Raw genomic sequence first — 25,610 nt, 5'->3', positions numbered from 1 at the left:
GACTTTCACCACAGTGTCTATTGATCATACAAAATAATTGTGTATCTATTTTGAAGAGCGACTTGTATGTTATTAAGTATTTTATTAAAAATACGATAGTTATTTAAATTGTGCCTACTTATAGAACAACTCTGCACCACTGCCATTGTTGGACCATGGTGACAATTGTTTGCCATCCAATCGACTGTTTGTAATGAATCTTGCTTCATCCATTTTGTTTTGTTGTTATTGCAATTGGTGCAATATGTACGTAGCTCACAACCAAATATAATTTGATGGAATTAGCAGGAGACCAGTCCTTGTTTCAACTTCAATTAACTGGACCCATGTTGTGGTATGTTTCTTTTCCTGTCAAGAACTTCAAAAGTTTGTCTTTTAATGCATGTTTGCAATTTGGAGGGATTTCATTTTACTTCATTTGTTACAAATGAGTCAACAAACCTGAACGTTAATAGATTTCCAAAATAAAACTCTTTTTAGCTGTCAATAAAATATTGTTTGTTCAGTGTATCGATGCGCCCGGTACCAAATGGGCTGTGGCCCAGTATCAGTCTGTGTCTAGTGGATGAGGAACCCTGCCCAAAAGAAAGGGGCTGAAATTATAGCTGTCCTACAATTGAAATTTTTTTTTTTTTTTTTTTGTGGTACCGTTAGGTAAGAAGTAGCAAAGCAAAATGTCATGCAAAGGAAATTAAAAAAAAGCATGCAAAAACTGAAGTATAGTGCTGAACGTCTGCTCTATACGGCCATATATACGAGTTGAACTGTACTTTTTGGTGGAAACTTTGCAAATGTGTCATGTTAAAACACCATTACAGCTTTCAAAGAGAAAAAAGGTGCACTCACACGCCCACGTTCACACGCACTTTGGGCCCAGTGTGATCCCTGTCGACTAGGCATGCCTGTGCCAGAGTGCAGAATCATGTGTGCTTCCTGGCACGTGTGCCAATGATGGATAGCATGACAATGGCGATGCTGGCAACATTCCCTAAACACCCAATCCATTGCCAACCTAGACAGCGTTACAAATAACTGACATTAGGGGCATTATGGCTTTATTCACGATCCATACAGGCAAAACAATGATGTGAGTGAAAATGGGTTTCCCCAGCAAATAGCTTGCATGCTAATTTGTTTTTTTTCTTTTGTCTTTGGCCTGCGGGCATTGAGTCACAAATACCGGAACAGAAACTGTAGTGGGAAAAGAAATGCACGATTATCACAAGAACAAATAGGCTCTTAGACATGGCAATCATTTGTGTTGCTGCATGACTTTAGGCCTTAAGATGAATAGATACTCAACATTGTCAGTGCTGTGTGAGGAACGTCTGGAGATTTTATCTCTCTCTAACGATGAATCTTCAAAAGGCTTTGAAAATAACAAAAACACACACAAAAAGCATCAACAAACAGTCGGATATTCCCAAATAACTAAGTGTGTGGGTGAAGGTTCTTCACCCTTTCACCTTGATGAAAAAAAGAGACCCCTTTGCCCTTTAAAAAGCAATTTCCTGAAACAGGACACATGGACCAAATTGCCGTGTATTTCCCCCTTTTCTGTCTGTCTATTACTTTGCAGTGAGCTTAGTGAAAGCCCTGTTCAGGCTTTCCGTAGGCACTTTGGCAAGCGTGAGCATCTATTTTCTCAGATAAAGAGGAGGGAGGAGGGGGTATTTTTGTCTGCACATGTGAGAGGGGTGGAGGAGGGGAGCCAGAGGAGGCGTGGATAAAAGGGAATTGATGCCATGATGCATGAGGAGGTGATTGGCAGAGGACATGTGAGCAGCTAATCAATCCAAAGAGAGGAGGGACGGTGGGGATGAAGACAGTAGAGATGCAGACAGATGAGGACAAGGGTGGTGGGGGCTCTGCCTCACGCTGCACATCTGCTGTAGGCTGGCAAGATGACAACACAAGCAGATTTCTACACACCGCTGCAACTAAACCCCCACCCCCGCACAGCCCCTCACCCTGGCTGCCCAATCTGTCTGCCTGTCGGCCTTGGCAGGAGGGTCGAGGTGCTGTCTGCCGGGGACATGAGCGGCAACCTGCATCCTCTGTGTGGTCTGTCAGTGTGATACTCTCCATCCGCAAAAAAACCCTGCAAATTTGGAGTCTGCGTTTCTTGCTCTTACACATCAGCAATACCTGGAACATAATTGTGAAGAAAGATTAGGTTCTGGCATGCCCACGACAATCGAGGATAAGCGCTTTAGAAAATGGAGTGATGTATAAACACAAAATAAATGTCTGTTTGTGATTAAAAAAACAAAAAAAACATGTCATACATTTTGAGGTTTCCTTAAGCCAGTGGAATCAGTGGAAACAGCCATGATCATACAATTGTTAATTCCACCCGATTTGTGTAGCACGTTTCATACTGTCCATCTTGGAGTAAGATCACACTGCAGAGTATGATGCCAAATATGATTTTTTTTTTTGTTAAACCTAGTGCCTTAAGTGGGCCAGTACACAGCTGCACGTCTTAATTTTAGACTCTCCTGCACTGGGACTTAAACATAAACACTTTCTTCTGCTACAGTAAACCCCTGAATTGACACATTTGCGTTTTTTTTTTAATATTTGAATAAAAAAAAGATTATTATTTATTATGGGAAGCAAACCCTAATTTTTTGTGGAAAATGTATATTTGAGCTTTATCATTGTATATTACATTTTACTGGATGTCAATTATACGCACATTGTCGTTATTTTCAGGCCTATCCCTCACGAATAATAGGGTTCCGTTGTAATGAATTGAAATATAATGTAATATAAAATATAAATATATTTTTTACATATGCGTGTGTTTTGCCTGTATGTAATTATTTTTCTCATCTTGTTAAAAGGTCTGTAGTCCTGTGTAGCCACCCAGGAGGACTGATGAAAAATTATGGTTCCTCCACTATTAAAGCTGCCCATCCCTTATGTACTGTAAATAAATATTGTTAATTACAAAAACCTTGCAGTCGCTGTAAATTGAAAATAAATATCTTTTTAAATTTGACACACCACAGAGAACCCTTTCAAATTAAGTAATGACAGAGATTTGTTCTGTAAATTGTAGTATCCAGTGAAGATGCACTTTCAGGGTGGCTAGCTAGCTAGCTAGTAACTGCATGCTGAGGTAGTTTTAAGTTTTAATAATGTTACTTGCGATTGCGATAGATAACTGCTGATGCGAACAAAGCTGCTTAAGTTCTTGTATAGCAAGGGGCCCAAACGTGTTCACGGGCCCTGCTGAAATAGTGGAATATTATGTGTGTGGTGTCTTGTGTTGATAATCTCGAGTAATATACTACACACCATAGGATTAGTAAATACAAACTTGTACTAGTGTCAATCGGTAGGAGTGTTCCCTACTTTACACTGACTACTGTAATAATGAATCCCAATTAAAGAAGGACTTCTTCACATTGAGTAAGATTGTCATAATGACCTCTGGAAATATTTTGTTTTTCAGCCAAACAAAATTAATCACTATCTTAATATAAACTCTGTGACAATTTTCTCCAAAAGGTTAGAGTGGAGAATGTTTGTCTATATTTGTGTCTTCTAAATAAGTATGTGGAAACACACTCTCCAAATACAAACCTCACGTGGTGTCATGCTTTGGTGAGTCAGCAGCAAATTTACCACACATTGACTCGCTTTGAGAATCACACAGCCAAGTTGCTTCTCGTAAATCAGGGTGTTGATGTCGAATGATGTTTCTTATTCGATTATGGCAACGCCCGAGCCCTGTCAGCTCAAAAATACAACATAATACAGAGTTTTATTTGAACCACAAGTTACACAACAGGGGATTAAGAAAAAAGAATGAAATACTGGATAGCAAGTACCAAAAACACATGAACTATCTTGCTGGCTTTGTCAATCAACTAAGCCACTTCTATTGTGTTGTGGGGGCAAATACATTTGATATGTTCTCCTTCGATACATAATTTCATATTGTCTATGATATTTGTTGTCAGAGAGTACAATATGAGGAACAACAAATGAATATAAATTTAGCCAATTAGATTTGATGATTCATATCCCAGCTGACTCATGTTGGAAAAGATGAATGGATGCAGAACATCAAGTGTATAATTGTACAATTCAATGGCCAAAAGCTTCAAGTGGATGTCTTGGTAAAGGAAGAACCATCTTTTGGACTGTCAAGCTGACAAACAGGATATATACTTTGGAGTTCAATTACTTTGGCTCAAATCAACACAAATTCATACTCAGGGTGAGGTTGCATGTTTTTATAAGTTTTTTGTGTTAAAACTGTGCAGCAATATTTTGTAAAATCCACCTACAAACTATGTCTATTTTTACCCACCTTTCCATCTGCCATCTCTGTGTTGTAATGTGGCAGCAGATATATACGTAAATATAAATAAAGTTGTATTGTATTGTAATGTATTGTTTTACATTGTATTGGATCACATCACAAGGTATTGCATTGTTTTTATACATTTCAATCCAGGGATATTCATTGTGATTTCAGCAATATATATACGAATATACCGTAAATTTTGGACTATAAGCCAGTTCTTTTTTCTCAAATTTTGAACCGTGCGGCTTATAGTCCGGTGCGGCTTATATAGGTTATTTTCCATGATTGTACTCATGACTAATACACTTATACACTCATAAAAAGGCTGTGGACCGCTGTTGTGCTGTTATGTTAATAAAAGTTATGCGTCCCTAAATAATCATCTCTTTCCTGTATACAATCTTTGTGTATATTCTCTTACAAATGGGAATTAAACATTAAAAACCTTACGCGATCATCATCTGGTTTCAGTGGACAGGAGGAAGACAAAGACGGCTCTCAGTGACTTTGTTATACGACAGGTGCGGCAGTGCAAGGCAATGTGGCTGGCCGGTCAGGTTGAGACACACGTGACGAAACAGCTGACTTTCAGTCATGCTCCCAATATATTCCAATTTGCACAGTTGTGATAAACAGATTTGTAAGCTTCCTCTTCCTTTTTTCCACTTAAAGATGCAGCCTTTAACTGCCTCCTGGCTGTTTTCCCCCCGTTCATAACACATTCCTCATATATTATTGAGCATAATAAATTTACTACTGGCTCATACTATAAAAAAAAAATCCCCTCACTGTTCTTGTGCTCTGCTGCTTTAATGGCACGTCAGCCATATAAAATCATCCTATTTACATGGCAGTGCTATTGATATAATGTCATGGGACACTGCTTTATAGACACAGTAGGAAGGCAGTGATTCAGTAGCAACATATCTTTCAGGGTGGTGTGTTAAATTGTGCATTTCGTGTGATAATCCAGAAGCTAAAATGGCATGTGACTCTTTGTGGATGGAAAAGCACAATTAAATCAACTCGTTCTTGCAACCGTTGATATATTTAAGGATTTTACCAAAATGACGATTATTGGTACAAACATGAATATTTTAACATGCATATCATACAGCTAACGAACACCATGATGATGTGAAACGTTAGCAAAAATAACACAGCCAAGTCATTTTTCAAAGGAAACTTTACATCTGCCCCATTACATAGTGAAACCTGAATTCAATGATCGCATATAACTTGAGGTAAGCAATATCAAGTATTCTCATTTGAAGGTGCAATACAGCGTGATCAGAAAAGGATAAGATTAGTCATGTTAAACATGACTGACCTCTCCATGGCATTCATAGACTCTAGTCACACAGAATCTATTCTCTTTTGTTTAGCATATTTAGACTGAGCCAATAATAAATTGCAGGGTGGGGTTAATGAATCAAAATATAACACCGGAAAAGCCATGTTCAAATACAAAACATATTTACAATGATGTTGGGCCCTATTTTCATGCCCAGTACATGTCTACCCACAAAGTGCAGTCTAACTGTGCTGGAGTTTTCTTTCTTATAGTATTTCTACAGACGCGCCGAGTTTGAAACGGGTATTTGTACCGATGTGGGAGTGAACACAGCCGACTTGAGTCCCGGCCAATGGGAGAGCTGCTGTTGCTGATGTTGTCTCTGGTTCAGATGGCCAGGAATGTGGCTCCAAATTCCTTGGTGTATCTACTGTATGCACAGCAGCTTTTGATGCATCGACTCCAGCCTCAATCGACTCCCTATGAAGTTCACCAAATTCTTGAATGCGTTTGTTTTGCTTTACAATCCATTCAAGGCTGAATGTGCACCGTTTTCTACCATATTTTTTTTGGGTTGTGTTTGACTGACCTAGCAGCCCCATGATTGTGTTGGCTGCTGAATCAGACTCCAGAGTCCATTGCCAATGTTTTAAGTCATTACATGATTAAAGTGCAATACTTTAGGCTTTACAATATTGAACATTTTCAAATTAACCATGTTTTTTTTAACATTATATTTGTTTCATTAGCTGCAATCCATAATCATTACAATTAAAGTAAATAACCTCTTGAAATATTCGCTTTGTGAATCTATAGAAAAAAAGAGTTTCTTTTAATGAATTTAAGAACTGAGATGGGTGGTTCTCAGAAAGTCGAGGCCAACTTGATGGTCAAGCGTTGACTTTACACCAATTTATTTTAGGGCTCTCAAATTACTACACCTCTGTACCATACTATCAGAGAACAACCCAGATACGTTTTCACAGTGTTCTAATTTATTGAAGTGCACCTGGATATTGTTTTACTAAAGAACAGTTTTATTAATTACATGATTTAAAAATATACTTTGAACTGCATGAACTTGTTTGTAAAAATAAAAAGCCTCTCTTTTCAAAAACACTAGAGCGGGACAACCATGACAAAACAACTAATGATATACAGACATATTTTCAAACGGATGAGCAGACAGCTTCAAAGATAACCACACAGTAAACAAACACAGAGGATCTGTTGGTCATCGTGGGCGTTTTTGAATTTGCTTTTGAACATTATAGTTATACAGGTTGGGGTAGCTGTAATAGTGACAGGCGTAGGATGCAAAATGAGCAAGAAAATACACGGGATGAAATAAAAGATGATCAAAATGGGATCGTGATGTAAAAGAAAGGGGCGGGGGCTTTTCTTTTGTCTGAGCTGCAGCCTGTTTCATTAACGCATCAGCCAGCTTTCCTCCTCCTCCTCCTTCTCACTGAATCCCCGGCTCCAGACGGTGAGCCCGGTTACCATCCTAATGGCAGCTCTGTATTCATAATCACCTACGCATACGCCTCCACACCCCCACTCCGCTCAGGAAGATGGGGGGGCTGCCGTAATTGATAATTAAAGAGGAATAACACAGCGGTCACTGCAATTGCACTGCAGGAATAGATCCCCAACTCACCAACATGCGTACACACACACACATGCACACACACACAAACACACACGCACGCACGCACGCAAACACACACGCAAACACATACACATCACTGTATCTAACCTATAGATGACACTTAAACGAAATGCACACTTTACGTAAGTGATTCCTTATTGCAAACATCTAGAGAAAATTGAGAAACAAATGAAAAAAGACTAATATGGTGTATGGAGAAACAGTTGGAGCAAGATCCATTCTGAAATGGGTTGAACTATGATTTTCTTGGCTTTCCTTCTTTTGTTCATTATGGAAATTGAGCCCATCTATTTCAGGCTTAAACTACTTTGGTATTGTGAAGGAAAGTTACCTGCTGTGACATAAGACAGAAATGCAGTGCAATTATGCCCTACTTTTGTATGCCCTACTTTTTGTACAATTTGGTTTTTGACTTTCATTTTTTACCATCGTATATTCGCTCAGTTTTCTTCCAGTTGCAAATGGTCTCTAGCTATCTCCTCCACCTACCCACATAACAATGTCACTCAGTTATTTTCAGGTAATTGAGCTCCCACATAAAGTATACCATTGTATTATATTTTTGTATTAAAGTTTATTTATAGAGTGTTCAGGTGTACCGCGCCTATTGCCCAAAGTCAGTTGAGATAGGCTGTAGCACGCCTGCGACCCTTGTGATGATAAGTGGTATGATGAATGAATGATAGATAGCAGGATTGATATATATATCCATCAATCAATCTGTCATCCATCCATCCATCCATCCATCCATCCATCCATCCATCCATCCATCCATCCATCCATCCATCCATCCATCCATCCATCCATCCATCCATCCATCCATCCATCCATCCATCCATCCATCCATCCATCATCCATCCATCCATCCATCCATCCATTCATCCATCCATCCATCCATCCATCCATCCATCCATCCATCCATCCATCCATCCATCCATCCATCCATCCATCCATACATACATACATACATCCATACATAAATACATACATCCATACATCCATACATCCATACATACACTTACGTACATATGTACATACAATAATAAAGTACAGGTAACTGCAAGTTCCAAAATCTTTCTTTCAAATAAATAGCAGTGCATACATGAGTGCAAGTGAAACTAAACCGTTGAGCCAATTACACTGGTGTTGATCAATATCAGTATCAACTTTGCTATCAATGATATTGATACGCGGATCAATCAGCCCACTGTTGTATTTTTCTACGACTATCACTGCTTATCAACAGATTGTATTTTGTTTCTGAATGTTAGATGCTAGTTTGTAGACATCAAAGAATGAGATGCTGGATATACTAAGGTGTCTGTACCGTGATATTTCAAAAGATTCCACGGAAATATCAAAATACTAAAAGGACACATGCAGCGATGAGGACAAAGCAGAGGTGCATTGAAGAAGCAGCGCCTAAGGATGAACCACAGAGACACAAACGTTAATTCAGGCAAATCAATACATAGGCATGGCAGCAAGTCCAATGTTTTATTGATTAGGAATGAGGGAGATGCTTTTCCAATGGCTGCATTGTTGTCTGTGCAGAGTCCATGAACATCTCACGAGATGGCCTATTTAAGTGGCCACAAATGCCTTTCCTAATTATACCCACATAATGTAATTCAACAAAACATTTTTTGCCCAATAAAATTAAAGCAAACGAGTAATGTTGTGATAACTCATGTTATTGTACAAGACTTGAGTGTGTGTAGATGTGTTTGTATTTGTGTACATGTTTAATCACCCTGTCATAACAGAAATCCATATTGTCGTACACTGTGACGGGGAAACGACAAGGACGAGAGACAGACAGAAATGATTGCTGAGAGTCAGCTCCTTCTCGGTATGTTCTTCAAACTCGTTTAGTGAGACCTGGAGGTTTCAGTCTGCTGTCTGATATGCTACGTGGGATGTAATTATACAGAAAGGAGTACGGAGGTGCAGCTTCCACTGATTAGCCAGAGCGAACTGATGAATGCATGCAGAATGTATTGTACTGCATGTGGGTGGCACAGAAGAAATTTCCTCATTACGAGGAACATATTGTGCTGCTACCGAATCTACCATAAACTTTTCCAGATGTATTTGTATTTGTGCTGCAGATTTCTTGTACTATCTGACCAAACATGTTTAAATGAGAAACCAGAAGAATTATTCAATAAGTATCAGAGAAGTGTAACAGTGGAAGGAGGGGTTAGGTTAGTGCATCTTTTTTTCCAGTTCTGAGGCTTCAGGTTCGAATCGAGGCTCCAGCCTTCTCTGTGATTAGGTGGGTTTCCAACAGGTCCTCTGGGTTCCCCTCAAATTCCAAAAATATTCATGATTGGTTTGTTGAAGGCTCTAAATCATAGGTGTCAAACTCAAGGCCCGGGGCCCAGATATGACCCGCCACATCATTTTATGTGGCCCTCAAAGACAAATTGTGCATCGAGTACAAATTGTCTTTATTTTAAAAAATAGAGATATTACTTGCAATTTTCATTACCATTTACTTTTTTAAATATTTGTGTTTTTTCTACTAGTCTCTGATTTCAAAACTAGTTATTCATCACTTTGTATTGTTGCTCATACTGTGCATAATATAAGATGTTCACAGTCATAATGGGCCTCCGATAGAAACTCTGGCTACGATGCGACAAAAATGAGTTTGACACCCCTGCTCTATATCGTCCAAAGTTTGCTCTTTTGCATAGTTTCTCCACATTGATGCTTAAGATAATCAAACAATGGTATGTATCAAAATGAACCCAAGTAAACATGAAAGGATAAAATGAAATAAACTGTGATTTTATTTATTAAAGAAAAAACATCACTGCATGACCTTGTGTGAAAAAGTAATTGTCCCTGTTGTTACATCATGAATTTAACTATGGTTTTTCCAATGACCAGTTCATTATGACTATGTAGGAGCTACTGGTTGTTCTCATTGGAGTGGTGTGGAGAAATGCAAAAAAAAACCAAAAAACTACATTAGTTATGTAAGTTTTTTTTGTTTGGTTTTCACCTGTCCTTTTGACCAAATTATCACAACAATAAGACACAAAATCTGATTATTATAAGCAACAAAAAGTGACAGAGGGAAACTGCATGTGAATATGTGTGAGCAAACACAACACTGGTGTGGGAGCACCATATGCTGTAAAAGGGCAGCCCAGAGGGGATGACACTAAGAAACCACTGAAGATAGGAAGAGGGAAGAGTGTATATATGGCAAATGACAGAGGCAGTTAGGTGACGAAACTGTGGCAGAGCTGTCAGAGCAGGGTGTGTCAGAGCACAGAGCAGATGAAACCTGACATACTCCAGCGCTCACCCACTCCCTCTTTCATCCAGCTCGCTCGAACATCTATCTCTGCTCTTCTAGATAGAGAAGTCTTTGTTGGACGATGGCATTTTCCTCTTGCATGAATCGAAACAAGAGAGCAGCTTGTTTTCACTCTGTGGCTGAATCACATCAAATACTGACACCCCCACCCTCGGTTTTCCTTCTTCCTTCCAATTTAAATGAGATGTAGTGTTTTGAATACAGAAAAACCCAAAACGGTCATGTATATATGCAGAAACAGAAACCACGACAGCTCTGCTACACCGAAGAAGCCCCCCCCCCCCCAAACACACACACACACACGCGGATAAACAGTAGATGTTGTACCCCTGAGCTTAGCTGTGCAGAATGAGGCCACTTTGAAGTGCTTTAAAACATCCTCCCACCATCTCGACCACTATCTGTTCACAGTAGGAAAGCCACACACAATTTGTGTTTGGCAATGTACCACAGATTCAAACACTAAAAAACAAGTGTAATGACATAAAATCATGACAGAATAATATTCATGGCCTACTGCGGTTCAGACGTTTGCCTCACAATCAAGAGGTTCTGGGTTTGAATCACGGCTATGGCCTTCCTGTGAGGACTTAACGTATTCTGCCGCCGGCCCCTACCACATCACTAAACCATGCCTGTTTGGTTAAATATGAGCATCAATGACTTACTGTCTCGATGTGCTCTGGAGATGACTGATCATCAGTAAATGGTCTACTCCACCTCTTGCTCTACATCTGGTATTGGCTCCAGCTTACTCACAACCCAAAGGAATAAGAGAGGTAAATGGATAGATAATATTCAGAGTTATAATGTACTCCAGGGATGGATAACTTAAATAGTGGAAGCGGCCACAAATTTTCATCAGTGCTACTTAGTTGGGCACATAGGACCATGCACTTAACCAGATGTATGACCAAAATGGGACTTTAAATATGGACAAAATACATGCATATGTGCAAAATATGTATTATCAAATAAAAAAAAATCAATGCATGTATAAAACATCTTTTTTTAATGCATATATAAAACACATCTTGACCTAACAACAAAAAGTTTAAAGCAAATAACAAAATAACCACATGGTGTAATAAAAAAAGGGCTCTCTTGCATAAAAACAATACCATTCAAAGATGACAGAAAAGTGCTGAACGACAAAACAAACCAAAAAGAAATCAACATTAAGTTTTTACTTAATAAACTCATCAAGAGTGTTAATGTTATTATTTTAGGTTATTTTTAGGGTTCAACCTGAAATGAAATTTGATCAGCGCTCAAACATATGTGGCAATTGGCAAATTTTGCACATTCAGTTGGTAAATACAAAAGACATAGGCAAAACGTAGACACGCCTGACTGTAAATACAGGTTTGTAATCTAACCAACTCATCTCACGTCATTCAAGACATCATTCAAGACGATGCAATTACGATAACACCTTCAGTGAAGGAGGAAATAACAGTATTTTTAGAACTTCTTGTAAACATGTATGGAAGTGGTTTACAGTTTTCTGTAAGTCACAAAAGGAAACTGCAAGCTTGGAAACAATAGGAGATTTATGAGAACTGTACACCAATTCATTTTCTTGTACCCACAGTTTCTATTAAATCTTTGCCTAGGTTTGGGTTCGTGGCATACATTAAAAACTGTTTTAAAGAACGTGTCAATACTTGTACACATTTTAAACATGATTTATAGAAGTAACAATCAAAATGCTGTAAATTTCTGCACATCTTTACAGTTGCAAAACAAGCAACACAATGCATAATATTCCAATGAATCACGAGAAGCCTAACAATTTCAATCAAGAGATTTGTTTTAGAAAGAAGAAATCATGATCTCCAATAATCCAACAAAACAATATTATTACATTTTCTTATATGACTGCTGATAATTAAATTTAGGCCCAAAAGTGGTGCTTTTCCCTGACATGTGGGCAGGCAGCGTGGGTTCATTTCCCACTCAGTAATGGTGCAAACGTGAGTGTGAATGGTTGGCTGTCTCTATGTATACGTGCCCTGTGATTGACAGGTGACCAGTTCAGGGTGTAGTCTAGCTTTCATCTGAAACCAGCTGGGATCGACTCGAGCAGCCCGTGACCCAGAAGTGGTATTAAAATACATAAATGGATAACAGTATCAATAATTCCTTTTTTTTTTTAGACAGGAAACAGAAATGTGAATAGAAGAATATATATTAGTTGATTCAGAAGATTCTTTAATGATATGGCAACTTGGTGTTTTAACTCAGTCAGCATGTCGTGCCATTATTTGGAGTTCGGGGATGAAATGTAAGGCTGCTTAAGTGATTTTTAAAAAAGGATCTAAGTGCCATAATTTAATTGACATTCATTTTACTCCACTGGCTTGTCATGAAAGTCATGCAAGGTTCGTAATACGCTCTCCGGACCACCAGACCACCCACCTGTTTTAGAATCACACTGCATTGGTATTTGTGACCAACTATAATGTCTTTGTATACACATTTATTTCTAGCAAGTGGAGGTCAACGTGGCAGTGTATACCCTGATGATTGCCTACAGGCGGACTCCTGGCTTCGAGTCTAATTTTGACGTGGGCTTTTGGGGGGGTTTGAGTCTGTCAGACCAGACAGCTAGCTTCTATTTTTCAGGTAATCTCGTCTGTATTGACTTAATGGCTTGTCCCAATTTAAGGCAGCGGTTTAGTGCGGTGGAACACTATACCCCAGATCGGGGCAAACGTATCCTAATGTAACATTTTAGCTGCAATTGGGGGACATTAACGCCTTTCCTTCAATCCCTGAAGGCTGTTGTCACGACCGTCCAGCACCCCCACCCCCTCTGGAGAAGCACTCAAAAAGCCCCTTGAGACCACAGATTTACAGGATCATCTTCTAGGGCGTCCATGTGTGTGTGTGAACATAGAGTGGTCTGTGGATTGCTGTAGGCTGTAGACTGATTTGGTTTTGTTAGGCTGAGAGGATTTGTGCCACGGCAAAGCTTTAGCTGTTTTAAAAGTCTCTTCCTCCCTTCCTTAATTTCCCTCTCACTCGCTTCCTCCCCTCAATGGGGATAGGGAAGTAATTATTCGTGACTTAAATACCCTTGATGGGTTTCGTGGAGAGAAGGGGAACAGTGTGCAGTGTCGCCAAAGCTGAATGATAATATTGGACTAAAACATGTGATTGGAGATGTTATATTATTTTCTGACGATAAAAAATAATAAAAGAAGCTGCAATTGCATTTTATGGGAATCTATCTCCTTTTTATTTTTTATGTCGCTGACTGCACGTAAATTAAACCAACTCTGCACCCGGTTTGGATCAGAACAAAGCGGCCTTGTCTCACAGATTGTAAAATGTCACAAACACGCTCCTTCACACTGTAGCCCTCATATGGAAACATCAGTACTTCCTGCCAACAAGATTGTGGTTCTCCTCCAACCCTGTGCTAACTAACTGTTTCATGTGCGTCAGTTCTGCTAGATCAAATGTCCCGTGTCCTGCGCGCTTATCAAACCACACAATGGACCTCCTGCTGTCGGCACATAGAAGGCCGACTACCCAGAAAGCATTCATTTCCCCGCTCGGCCTAATCCTGCATCCCAGGAGAGATGAGCAGGAGGCTAATGAATACAGAGAAAGAAATACAAGTTTGCAAAACACTTTGTTTTCCATGGAATCAAGTGTACAAGGGCTTATAAATGCAAAAGATTCATAATTATCCAAATACATATTCAGTAGCCACAAAACATTTATTTGTTGTGTTAAAATGAAAGCCATTTTGAAAATAGGGTCTGTGGTTAGATAAGACTCATTATGTGTGCGATTATGCAACCAAAGTGGCCTATTTTCCACTTACACTGTGTGCTTGTTGCATAAGTGCATCAGTGAAATAGTCACATAGTCACTGTCCACCAACCTGCGCTAAACCTCATCTGGCTGTATTGGCTGCAACTCTGGGCACCTATTTGTCCACTTAGAATCTTGGGTATTTTTGTGTGTGTGTTTTCCATAAACTGTTTTTCAAACCAAAGACAAACACAAGTAAAAACAAACTATGTTCCCAGAAAACAACGAGAAAAAATACTATAGCAAAAAAAATGAGGCCACTGTAAATCATATTTGTATGATTCTTATTGTTTCCACAAATAAAACAATACAGAACATTGACATCATCATTGCTACTTTTGTTCCTCTGCATTTTTTCACAATAGATTTTATTCAATTTTGTTATGGTTATACCAATTTATATTATATTTATATGCTTTGTTACAGCTGCAGCTGTTGTGAAATGCGCTATATGAATAAAGTTGTATTGTATTATAATGTATTGTTTTGCATTGTATTGTATCAACGCATCGCATCGCAACCTTACCCTTGTATTTGTTGAACTTTAAAACGAAAATCAAAATAAGTGTTGCAAACTTAAACGATTGGGGCCACATGGCTTTGTGTTCAAGTGGTCATCAATCCCCAGCTATTGTGACCATGTCAAAGTGTCCTTGCACAAGATGCTGAACCCCCAGTTGCTCCGGATGGTGTGTTATCAGTAGGTGAAGGAGGAAGCAGTGAAGCGCTTTGAGTACCAAAGATAGAAAAGTGTTACAAGTGATAAGTAAATATTCACTATTACTGAGAGCCAGAAGAGGACAGAGTCTCCAGCTTTGGCCCACAAGTCCCAGGCTTTCTTAAAATCATTATCAAGGCCTTTTGCAAGTCAATATATTGGCACTGGGGAGAGCTATTGCCTCTATTTTGAGAACATTTGCTTGGCTAAAAATTGAACAGGTGATTTTGTGTGTGCGTGTGTGTGCACAAACATATGCAAGTGTGTGTGTGTGTTTGTGCATATGTGAGATAGAGAAAGTGAGAAAAAAACAAAGTGCCCTTCCTATAGGTCGATGGCTTTAGCTGGAGGTTTTAATTAGCTAATCAGTTGAACATGGGCTTTTAAACGAGGTGGGGAATGCAGCTAAAACCGGTTGTCAATACCCATTAAAATGGCTGCCTCAGCTGTGCTTGCTCAGGCAAGGCCATATTTAAATGCTACTGAAGAAGGGAAATAAAAGTGCTGAAAGATTTCTGCTTTAAGGAGCATTAACTCTATGGTGTATATTTGGAAGTATGGTATAGAAGAAGGATTCTGTTCAAATGAATAGATGGGTAGATTTTTTTTAAGAGTATGAACAGTTATGTTGGATTAATCACGTTAATAATGCGTTAAACTGACCACACTAGTTAACATCCTTCAAAGAAACTGTAAAAATATTTGCACATCATTCCTGCAAATCCCAATTGTACCTGTGTGCGTGCGTGACACAAAACTTTTGTTTTGAAGGATACGTTTCTAAGTATGCAAAAATATAGACAGTACTGTGATCTCTCGCTATATCACGGTTTACCTTTCACGGCTTCGCTGCTTCACGGATTTTCTTCAGTGCATTGTGTTAGCGTTGTGTTAGCCCTTTGAGACTGCTTGTGATTTAGGGCTATACAAATAAACTTAACTTGACTTGACTTGTGGCTTCAGAAGTAAAAGATGCAACAAAGGCAATCAGAAATACACGTGAGTCACGATTTGTCCTACAATATACGTAGTACATACTTCGTGTTGATGATTAAAATGATCATGTCACACATAATGGTAAAAAAAATAAAGGTTTCTACTTCACGGATTTGCCTGTCACGGGTTCTTTTCGGACTGTAACCCCAGCGAAAAGTGAGGCAATTTTGTATTTAAATAAAATCTTAGAATCTATTAGCTCTGTAAGGATTTTATGTTCAGTATATTAAGTATTTCAGTGGGAATTCACATTGTGTATGGAATAGACAAAGAGCACTGGGCAAGACAAAAGAATTTTGCATTCAAATTGTGTTCTGCTGTGCCACATCTTCCCTCTGCCTCGGTGGAAAAATATCACTGGAACGATGCTGCTTTTCCACTTCATGACTATAATGAGACAGGGCTGTTTGGGCCTGAGACTTCTATGGAGAAAGTGATTTTCTTTTTCAAAGGCTCAACACACACCTGTGTGTGGCCAAAAAAAGGAAAGAACAAAACTGTCAATTTTCACTGGGCAGGCTGAAAGTTGATATCAACATTTTGCACTCATGCACACACATGGTCAGAAAAAGAGTCTCCCCTCTGTCATAAAGAAGGATAGGAAAAAAAAAAATTCTGGGCTCGACACAAATATAGGGCCCAGTAAGTCTATGCAGTCTTTTAACTACAAAGCATGGGGTGCCTTAATAAGGATGAGGTAATAAATAGTCTTTTTTTTTTTTTTATAAACAGCATGTAGACAGAGAAACACACAGACAAACACGTACATGCACGGATGCGCGCACACACGCACATATCGCTTGCTCTTTCTTGCCGTCCCTATGGCCAAAAAGGCATCTGCTGCTCAGGCTGATGTCATCTGGAGATAATAAGTCAACCCAGCATGGCAGCAGTCCGCTGCTGGAGCCTCAGACCTCCTTTAGGCTGCATGTGCTTTCCACGATCTGGCAAGCTACATCTGGGAAAGCAGGTAAACAAGATAGTGTTGTGCAAAATAAAGCCTCTGGGCTTGGGGCACACTAACACTGAACAACTCATTTTTGTGTGGGGGTTTGCAGTATGCGGCAAATGCAATCTCTCCTCAAGAACCCCCCCCCACTCCCCGCTTCTACAAAACCACTGACAGACAACAACCTAGAGAGTAGAGACAAGGAAAGCTCCTCACTACGAGTGACTATAAACCAGGGCTGTGGACTCGGTCGGATTTTTGCACCGAGTCCGAGTCCGGCCTCTTGACCACCGAATCCGAGTCCGGGTCAGTGTCCGAGTCAGAGTCCGAGTCCGGCTGTCCATTTTTTCTGTTAATTCATGTGACTGCTTAGTCTTTATTCAAGGCTAATTTAGATCAAAATCAAAATAATGATATAAGCTGGGTGACATAATCATCCTTGACATTGGTACATAATGTAAACATTAGCGTAAGTGCAACTCAACGTGGCCGCATTGATCGTAAGCAGGGCTCTGGACAGTATTCCTACGCGCATTCTCAGCAGCATGATGAAAATAAAATTGAACGTATTTTTTTTTTTATTGTCGGACTCGGTGGACTCGGTCAAAATCAGCACCGAGTCCGAGTCCGGCAAAAATGACCGAGTCCGACCGAGTCCGAGTCCCCGAGTCCGAGTCCACAGCCCTGCTATAAACTGATGCTGAAGCCAACATGTAACCACTGCATTGTTGCTTTTGTGTGCAGATTGTGCGCCTTAGCATGTCAAATTTACTGGGCTGCAGAGACAGCCTTGCAGAGTTTATATTATTCTGCATATAGTACTGCATTCATTAAGAAGTAAATTGTAAGTACAATCTATTTGCCTAACAGTGTACGACTAAATATGACACCATGCAGAATCACAATATGGATATATGAGAAATAAAAAAATATGAGGCCATATGTTTTGTTGCCAGTTTTCCACTGATATTTTACGAGAGGATTATCTTAAGTAAAATTCTTACTCCTGAGAGGCATATTGGTCATATACAGGCCATAGCTTGCATTCTTCTATATGTCATATGATAACTACCATAATAATAAAAAAAATTCAACCTTTTATCTGTGGGCTTAAGATAAGTGTATTTCTTTCTCAGCTTGTTTCAGGTCTCTATCAAAGCCATATGTCCCTCACTGCAGTACACAGTACACTGTCATGACACCACACTCTCCACATATTTTAGTGTACTATAGTTAGCTGACATTTTAAATAATATATGTACACTACAAATTGGCTGTTGATTAGAATATCTAAAAATCATAAATCATAAGTTGCATGCTAATAGATATATGTATAATGTGGAGCAGTAGAAAATTGGAAACAAATTTCAATATACAAATATATAAAAATTGGAGAGCCAGAGTAAGCAAATTTTAAATTGTGTATCCAGAAATCTTAGTGTCATGGGAGGAATGGAGCAGGGCAACCAAATGCAGCTTGGACCAGGGTTTATTGGAGAACTCAAAGACAGACTATAAGAAGCTCGACTAGGTACAAGACTAACTAAACAAAAGAAAGACAAGATGAAGACAGGAACGATGACGAGAGCCGAGACGAAAACAATCTGACAGAGGTGTGACCCGCGGACAGGATTTATATACGTGACAGGTAACGAGAGGCAGGTGACTGTGATTAGTACATAGATTAAGAGTAGACACAGGAAGGGAGGGTCGAGCACACAGACACTGAATCTTTGTGTGTTTGCATGCATTTGGTTAAATGTAGAAACTATAAGATTTTAGTCAGTCACGAGACAACATGTATTACTTTATGTTCATGAATTTATGCTTTTACAGCACCATGGAGTTAAGCTCAAAGCACCCAGCATACTTCATGCAGAAGCAGCCACAGAAAAGTACTACAAAACAATGCTTTAAACGACACGTGTCAAACTCAAGGCCCGGGGGCCAGCTACAGCCCGCCACATCATTTTATGTGGCCCGCAAAGACAAATTGTGCATCAAATTCATGTCATGACTAGAATTGCAAATTGTCTTCAGTTTTAATATCTTTTTTCTTTTAAAATATTTGAGCAGTTTTTACTCATCTGATTTGGAAACGAGTTATTTGTCAGTTTGTTTTGTAGCTTTCACTGTATATAATATGAGGTGCTCATACATCTATTTGGGTTGACAGTCATAATGGCCCTTCGAAAGAAGCTATGACTACAATGCGGCCCGTGAAAAAAATGAGTTTGACACCCCTGCCTTAAACCAATTTACAAACAAAGCAGTCATGTATGAAGCAGATATCTTGCAGGCTGCACAGAAAAATCTGAATTTTGCCACAATGTCTGAATCTAGTTTTGAACATGGTATGAATTAGTTAGGTAATATAAATTAATACATTTCGATTAATAATAATACATCATTCGTCTGCGTCAAAAACGTCGACTGCTGTGTAAGTGTGGACACACACACACGTACCACTGGCATCAGCATAAGCCCGAAGAAGCAGAAAATGCGCTGAAAAAGACCACTGAGTTACTTTGGACAGCCTGTATCCCACTCATGCCGCCTACCTTGACTGTGGTCCATTATAGGAGCTATTAAAGGAGCTAACAGCCATCAATCTGCCCATTTGGACAGCAGCAAGTGGGTGGATTAAGTGGATGGACTGGATCGCCTCTGCTATTGTCTTGCTCAATTACTTGCTTACTGAACTGCCTGCTTTTTTATTTCTTATCTACCATTTTCCTACGTATGGTACCTATAGTGCTATGAAAAAATATTTGCCCCATTCCCAAGTTATTTTGCTTCTTTACTACACTTAAATGTTTCAAATCATTAATTTGGTCAATTTTGATATCTCACAAAGACAACCCAAGCAAATACAAAATGCAGATTTTAAATAACAGGTTAACCATCGTTATCGAAAAGCTGAGTTCAATATAACTGGCCACACCAAGGCCTGATTATGCTCAGATTTATTCAATCAATAATTCTTTAGTAGTACCTTTCAGTACTACCTCTCATTGCCCTAGCCATTCGCACCGCTAATCGCCTACAGGAATGGAAGAGGCAGCACGCATCCAGATACGCACCTGCGCTCCCCCACACACCTGTGGCCATACCATCAGTCCTCGGGGCGCACATCCACACGCCGAATCAGACTCAACTACCCCCCGGGATTGAACCCATGCAGTTGGGCAGAGCCCGGTTAACCGAGGAGGAAAGGCAGCGCCGACGCCAGGAGGGTAGATGTTTTTATTGCGGGGCGCAAGGACATATCCTCCGCTCCTGCCGGGTGAGGAAAAACCAGAGGGTGAGTAACTTTTCTGCCACCAATCAGAAGGTTCGGTACCAACCCATTGGTACTATTACTCACTTAGGAAAAGACACTGACATTGGGGTGCTAATAGACTATGGGGCCAATGAGAGTTTGATTGACTGGTCATTTTCTCGAAGATTTGGGGTCCAGTCTGAACTGTTAAACACTACCGTGAAAGCTAAGGCACTCAATGGAAAAGCACTTTTTGATATTACTCACATAACCGAGCCCATCACCCTGTCTTTTGGCAACCATCATGAGAAATTAAAATTGTATGTAGTAAACACTCCTATGAACCCCCTTATCCTCGGATACCCATTGTTAAAACGGCACAACCCAACCATAGACTGGAAGACCGGAGAGATAAGGGGGTGGGGATTACATTGCAATAGTTAATGTCATATCTAACCTCCCGATAGCCTCTAAAAGTGAACCTGACCATGTTTATGCTCCCTCTGCCATAGACCCAGAATCCCCAGGCCTGACCGGAGTGCCAGTTTATCACCAACTCTCAGATGTATTCAGTATGGTGAAGGCTACCTCTCTACCACCCCATCGCCCATATGACTGCGCCATTGAGCTCTTTCCCGGCTCCACCATACCCAAGGGGTGGCTTCATTCCCTTTTGGCACCCGAAAAACAGGTCCTTAATTGCAATCACATCCATCTTAGATGAAAGAAACAAAGAAAGAAAGAAAGTGTCATACCGTTTGCGGGTTGTTACTGTCTTGTCTTTTTTGTTGTATTGTCACTTCCTGTTTTGATAAGTAACTCTCCTCTCGTTTCAGTTCGTGGGACCTTCCTCTGTGCGTCAGTCTGATTGTCTTCCCTGATCCTAATTGTGTGCACCTGTGCCCTTGCTCCTAATTGTGTGCACCTGTGCCCTTACCTTTCTGTGTGTATTTAGTCAGCGTCTTCCCGTTGTCTTGTGCCAGTGCGTCTTGTCGTGTCAGGAGGACTAGTGATCACGTAAGCTAAAAGATACTTTTGAATACCTTGTCTAGTTTTTTTGAAGAACCCTTTTTATTCTCGATTTACCCAGAGAACTTGTCCCCACGGGGTTGCAGGCGTGCTGGAGACTATCCAAACAGTCATCAGGCGGTAGGCGGGGGACACCCTGAACTGGTTGCCAGTCAATCGCAGGGCACACAGAGACGAATAACCATTCGCACTCGAATTCACACCTAAGGGCAATTTGGAGTGCTCAATTGGCCTACCAAGCATGTTATTGGGATGTGGGAGGAAACCCACGCGGACACGGAGAGAACATGCAAACGGAGGTGGAATCAAGCCAGCACCTGCCTAACGGTGAGGCGGACGTGCTACCCAGTGCGCCACCGAGCCGCCATCAATGAGTTATATTAATGAATTATATTAATAAGTTGAAAATCTCTACATAAGGGTGGGTCAGAATCTAGCAGAGTCTCATCAGCAGTTAATGCAAATGCTTGTTTTCAGTTGTTTCTGTCAAGGGTGGGACTTATAACACTTTTACGCGTGAGGTCAGATCAATTTCGATTCCCCCCATATAATATAATTTTTAAAATAAATTTAAAAAATAGTTGGATGGTCTTTGTGAATTAAATAATCTTGGTTTAACAAGCAGATATATTTAAGTGTAAACACGTCGATAAAATATTTCAGAAAACAGGAAGGTGACAAATACTTTTCAGTGCCCTATATCAGCTTCGTCTGGCAGTATACTTCTGTCTTGGACCTGTTTTACTAATGTCGGTATGGAGCAGAAGTAGGTCTTGGAGACAAAGAAATCAAATTCTCTGCTAGTACCTAATTCCCGCTGACATCCACTTCAGGCTGCTTGTCTTTCTTTACCTGGATCCTGGAGAGGAAAGGCGATGTGGAAGAGGGGGGAAGACATGGGGGCATGCACTAGATACTATGCACGTGTGTGCGTGTGTGTGTGTGCGCATGTCTGTGTGAGCGTATGTGCATGCGTGCGTGTGTGTCTGTACAAGAGAAGAGGGTGCAGTTGGATTAAGGCAGATAGATAGGCACACTGACACCCTGCGTTTCTTGCCAGAGATCAACCTGCGGCAAAGACCTCACCTCATCATGATTTTCTAACACATACGCACCAATCCACCCACGCTCACATACGTACGCACATCACCCCCCCAAACACACACACACAGGCAGCTACATCGCAACAATAAAGTACAGGCACAGAAACTGTTACAAAAATGTATTTATCCTCTGCATTGAGATGACTATACTTTGTAGTAAATGCATACATGATAATACAGGCAAGCTTAATTGGAGTTAAGCTTGTTTTTAGGACTTGCAGGAGCTACCTGGTCGACGGATTTGCTTGGTTTTGTTTGTGTGCGTGTGTGTGTGTGGGGGGGGGGGGGGGGGGCAGCCTAGCATACTGTGGTTTCGATGGCAGCCAAACTGGCTTCTGTGTCCTGAGGGCACGCCTATAGGATGCAGAATTTGCAAAGTACCTCGCTGCGTTGGCCCCAATTTCTCACCATGCTAAGATAAGCCTAACACATCAGCAACCCAATCTTTAGCACAGGTCAGACTTTTTACGTTACGGCCACATCCGCATTGTGTATGGCAACAAAGACGTTTTTGGGGTGAAAGAGATGTACAAATCATTCTTCTGCTCAGATTCTTGCATTTATGTTGCTGTGTGTCTTTGTTTTGTCTTGTCTCGGTTTTTTACATTCTTTCTGGATCATGAGAGAGGACCACCTGGCACCACCCCAAAACGATCTGCTTTCAAGAGGACTGTGAAAAGAGCATGAAATATGAGCTTACAGTATTCCTTTAAAATTTGTATAGCTGCATTTTCTGTTGCAGCCACTGAGTGGAATCTCACCTCATCACCATCTAACATTTAAATATACATCTACCTTATTTAGATTTCAACTAAAGAACTGGCTACTCAGAAATGTTAACAATAACAAAACCTGCTCTTACTGGTTTGCTGCCATCTTATCTTCTGAATGCTCTCATTGTTTGTTTGTTTGTTTTGAGCATTTGTTTAATTATTTTTCTGTCATGTCTATACTGTATAATATAGCTTTTTAGAAACCTTTTAGTATTTTATATGTAAACCTTGTTATATGTAAACATGCATTTTTAGTCAAAGTAGTTTCAATAAATGAATTTTGTATTTTCTTTTTTTTTCTTTTAGGGTGACTCCATCTGTCTAGGCCTCTAGGGGCTGCAGATGAAAAATAGCACTTTTATAGATGGTGTTTTTATAGATTTTTTTTTAAATTCATATGCACTGTCCCTGAAAGAAAAAATATCAAGAAAGAAAGAAAGAAAGACATATACAAAGCACGCCACAGACATGAAACTTTAGGAACTGTTTCAATTTAACTATATGAAATGTTTCAATTTGTGGAAATTTTCCATTTCTTTTCACATGGCCCACAATTTTAAGAGTTGCAGATTTGTATATGTCGAGTAAATAGACTGGTCACGAGTCATTTAAAGGGCACGTACAGACAAAAGAACCATTCATACATCCAGACTTAGGGGTAATCTACTAGAGTCCCCAGTCAACCCAACATGCATGTTATTGGCATGTTGGAGGAAGCTGGCAGCTGTAGCACAATCTGTCTGCCTGTGCCTCAAGTGAATACTGTACACCAAAATCACATTAGACCACCTTTGCATCCAATTAGACCTGATTTTAGTGAGTCTAAAATCTAGTCTATTTTTTGTAACCCAATTTGCATATGACAGTGAGGCATATCTCATATACCAAATCCACAAACACTGAACTGGACTTGCACTGGCACGAAAATGATGTTACGCCCGTTTTTATGTCGATCAAATGGTTGCCAGTCTACCAAAATAGGGCGCTTAGAATTAGATGAACCTTCGAGAAACCTGGTGTGGCCTCAATTTGCACTGCTTGAACACCCTTTTAACATTAACAAAAATTCCACATGAGAATGGCACACTATAAAAATAGAAACATGACAATCATTGCATTTAACTTGTTTTGAGGCAATTATTTCTTATCTTTATTCTGCATGTTTCCATAAAGTAATGTGACTATTGACTGTTCCATTTTGTTTCCTGTCTTGGTAATTAAAAACCATATATCACAATGAATAGCCTACATGATTTTTCAGAAGATTGACATATTTTAGGAAAATCATGTTCACACCTGCAATTTGACAAACCCAATTAAATGGGGTCATAACAGGAAACCTCTAGTCTTGTCAGTTCCATGGCAATTAAATGACATCATTACCGGAGGGTATTGATTGTCTTCTAGTTGAGCAAAGCAGGTCAGCTAATAGATGGCGCTTCCACATTTAGAGGTAGGAGAAAGCTTTCGACCCACACATCTTCCACAGAGAAGATCAATTAGGTAGCCGATGTGCCCATCAAATGTAAGTCTGACAACAAGTATCGTTATTTGTGTAGGACCTTGTGCAATAGAAAAGGACCACTCTGTAACGAATTTCAGCATATGACAACAATAAATTCAAACAAAGGTAAAGTGGTTTAATAAGAAAAAACTTTTTCCAAAATACTATATTGTGAATCCTTGCTATTTGGAGGGATTAAGGACTCGAATTGCAAGCTTCTTTGCATGTCCATACATCCATCCTTCCATGTTCTGAAACGCTTATCCTCACGAGGGTCGCGGGCATGCTGGAGTCTATACAAGCTGACTTCGGGTTGGCGGGGATATCCTGAATCGGTCATCAGCCAATTCCAGGGCACACAGACAAAAAAACATTCACACCCGGACAATTCTGAGTGGTCAATCGGCCTACCATGCATATTTTTGTAGGAGCAAAAAAAAACGAAGCACTTGGAGGAAAGCTACACAGGCATGAGTAGAACATGGAAACGTCACATAAGCCAGAATCAAACTGTGGAGTGGATGTGCTAACCAGTGCATCACCATGCCGCCTGCGTATAATGCACGCCCCATAAATATTCATTGTTGCCAATATTAGTAATTAAACCCTGAATACAGTCAAAACTTTGATACCCAAACTTTAAGAAACTAATTTACTTCGCCTATAAATAAATGGCATACAGAAAATTAGATTTTCAAATAATGCACCAGAAGTGCAAGGCTGTGTATGTCACCTATCCGCAAACCATAAAATTACCATTTTCTACTTTCTTGAAATAATCTATTATTTCTGACCAATTGTTAACTTCCAAAACCAATTCATAC

At 39.9% G+C, this 25,610-nt stretch overlaps 2 long non-coding RNA genes across 3 annotated transcripts; one reads left to right on the top strand and one right to left on the bottom strand.

The window, feature by feature from the left end:
* Positions 1-1,052: 1,052 nt before the first annotated feature.
* On the bottom strand, positions 1,053-21,244 carry LOC148398776 (uncharacterized). 2 transcript variants are annotated; one of them, XR_015858154.1, is made up of 3 exons: positions 21,133-21,244; positions 1,971-2,148; positions 1,053-1,896 (listed from the first exon to the last, which is right to left on the bottom strand). It is a non-coding gene; the product is annotated as an uncharacterized LOC148398776 (long non-coding RNA). The 2 variants fall into 2 exon arrangements; XR_015858153.1 differs by lacking the exon at positions 21,133-21,244 and adding an exon at positions 3,595-3,739.
* A 54-nt stretch (positions 21,245-21,298) lies between these two features.
* On the top strand, positions 21,299-24,166 carry LOC148398775 (uncharacterized). The gene is made up of 3 exons (XR_015858093.1): positions 21,299-21,394; positions 21,468-21,733; positions 23,134-24,166. It is a non-coding gene; the product is annotated as an uncharacterized LOC148398775 (long non-coding RNA).
* The last annotated feature ends 1,444 nt before the right edge of the window (positions 24,167-25,610 follow it).

Source organism: Syngnathus floridae, chromosome 4 (genome assembly GCF_059516105.1).
Source record: "Syngnathus floridae isolate MCC-2025c chromosome 4, RoL_Sflo_1.0, whole genome shotgun sequence".
NCBI lineage: Eukaryota > Metazoa > Chordata > Actinopteri > Syngnathiformes > Syngnathidae > Syngnathus > Syngnathus floridae.
This window is presented reverse-complemented; position numbering and strand designations above follow the sequence as displayed.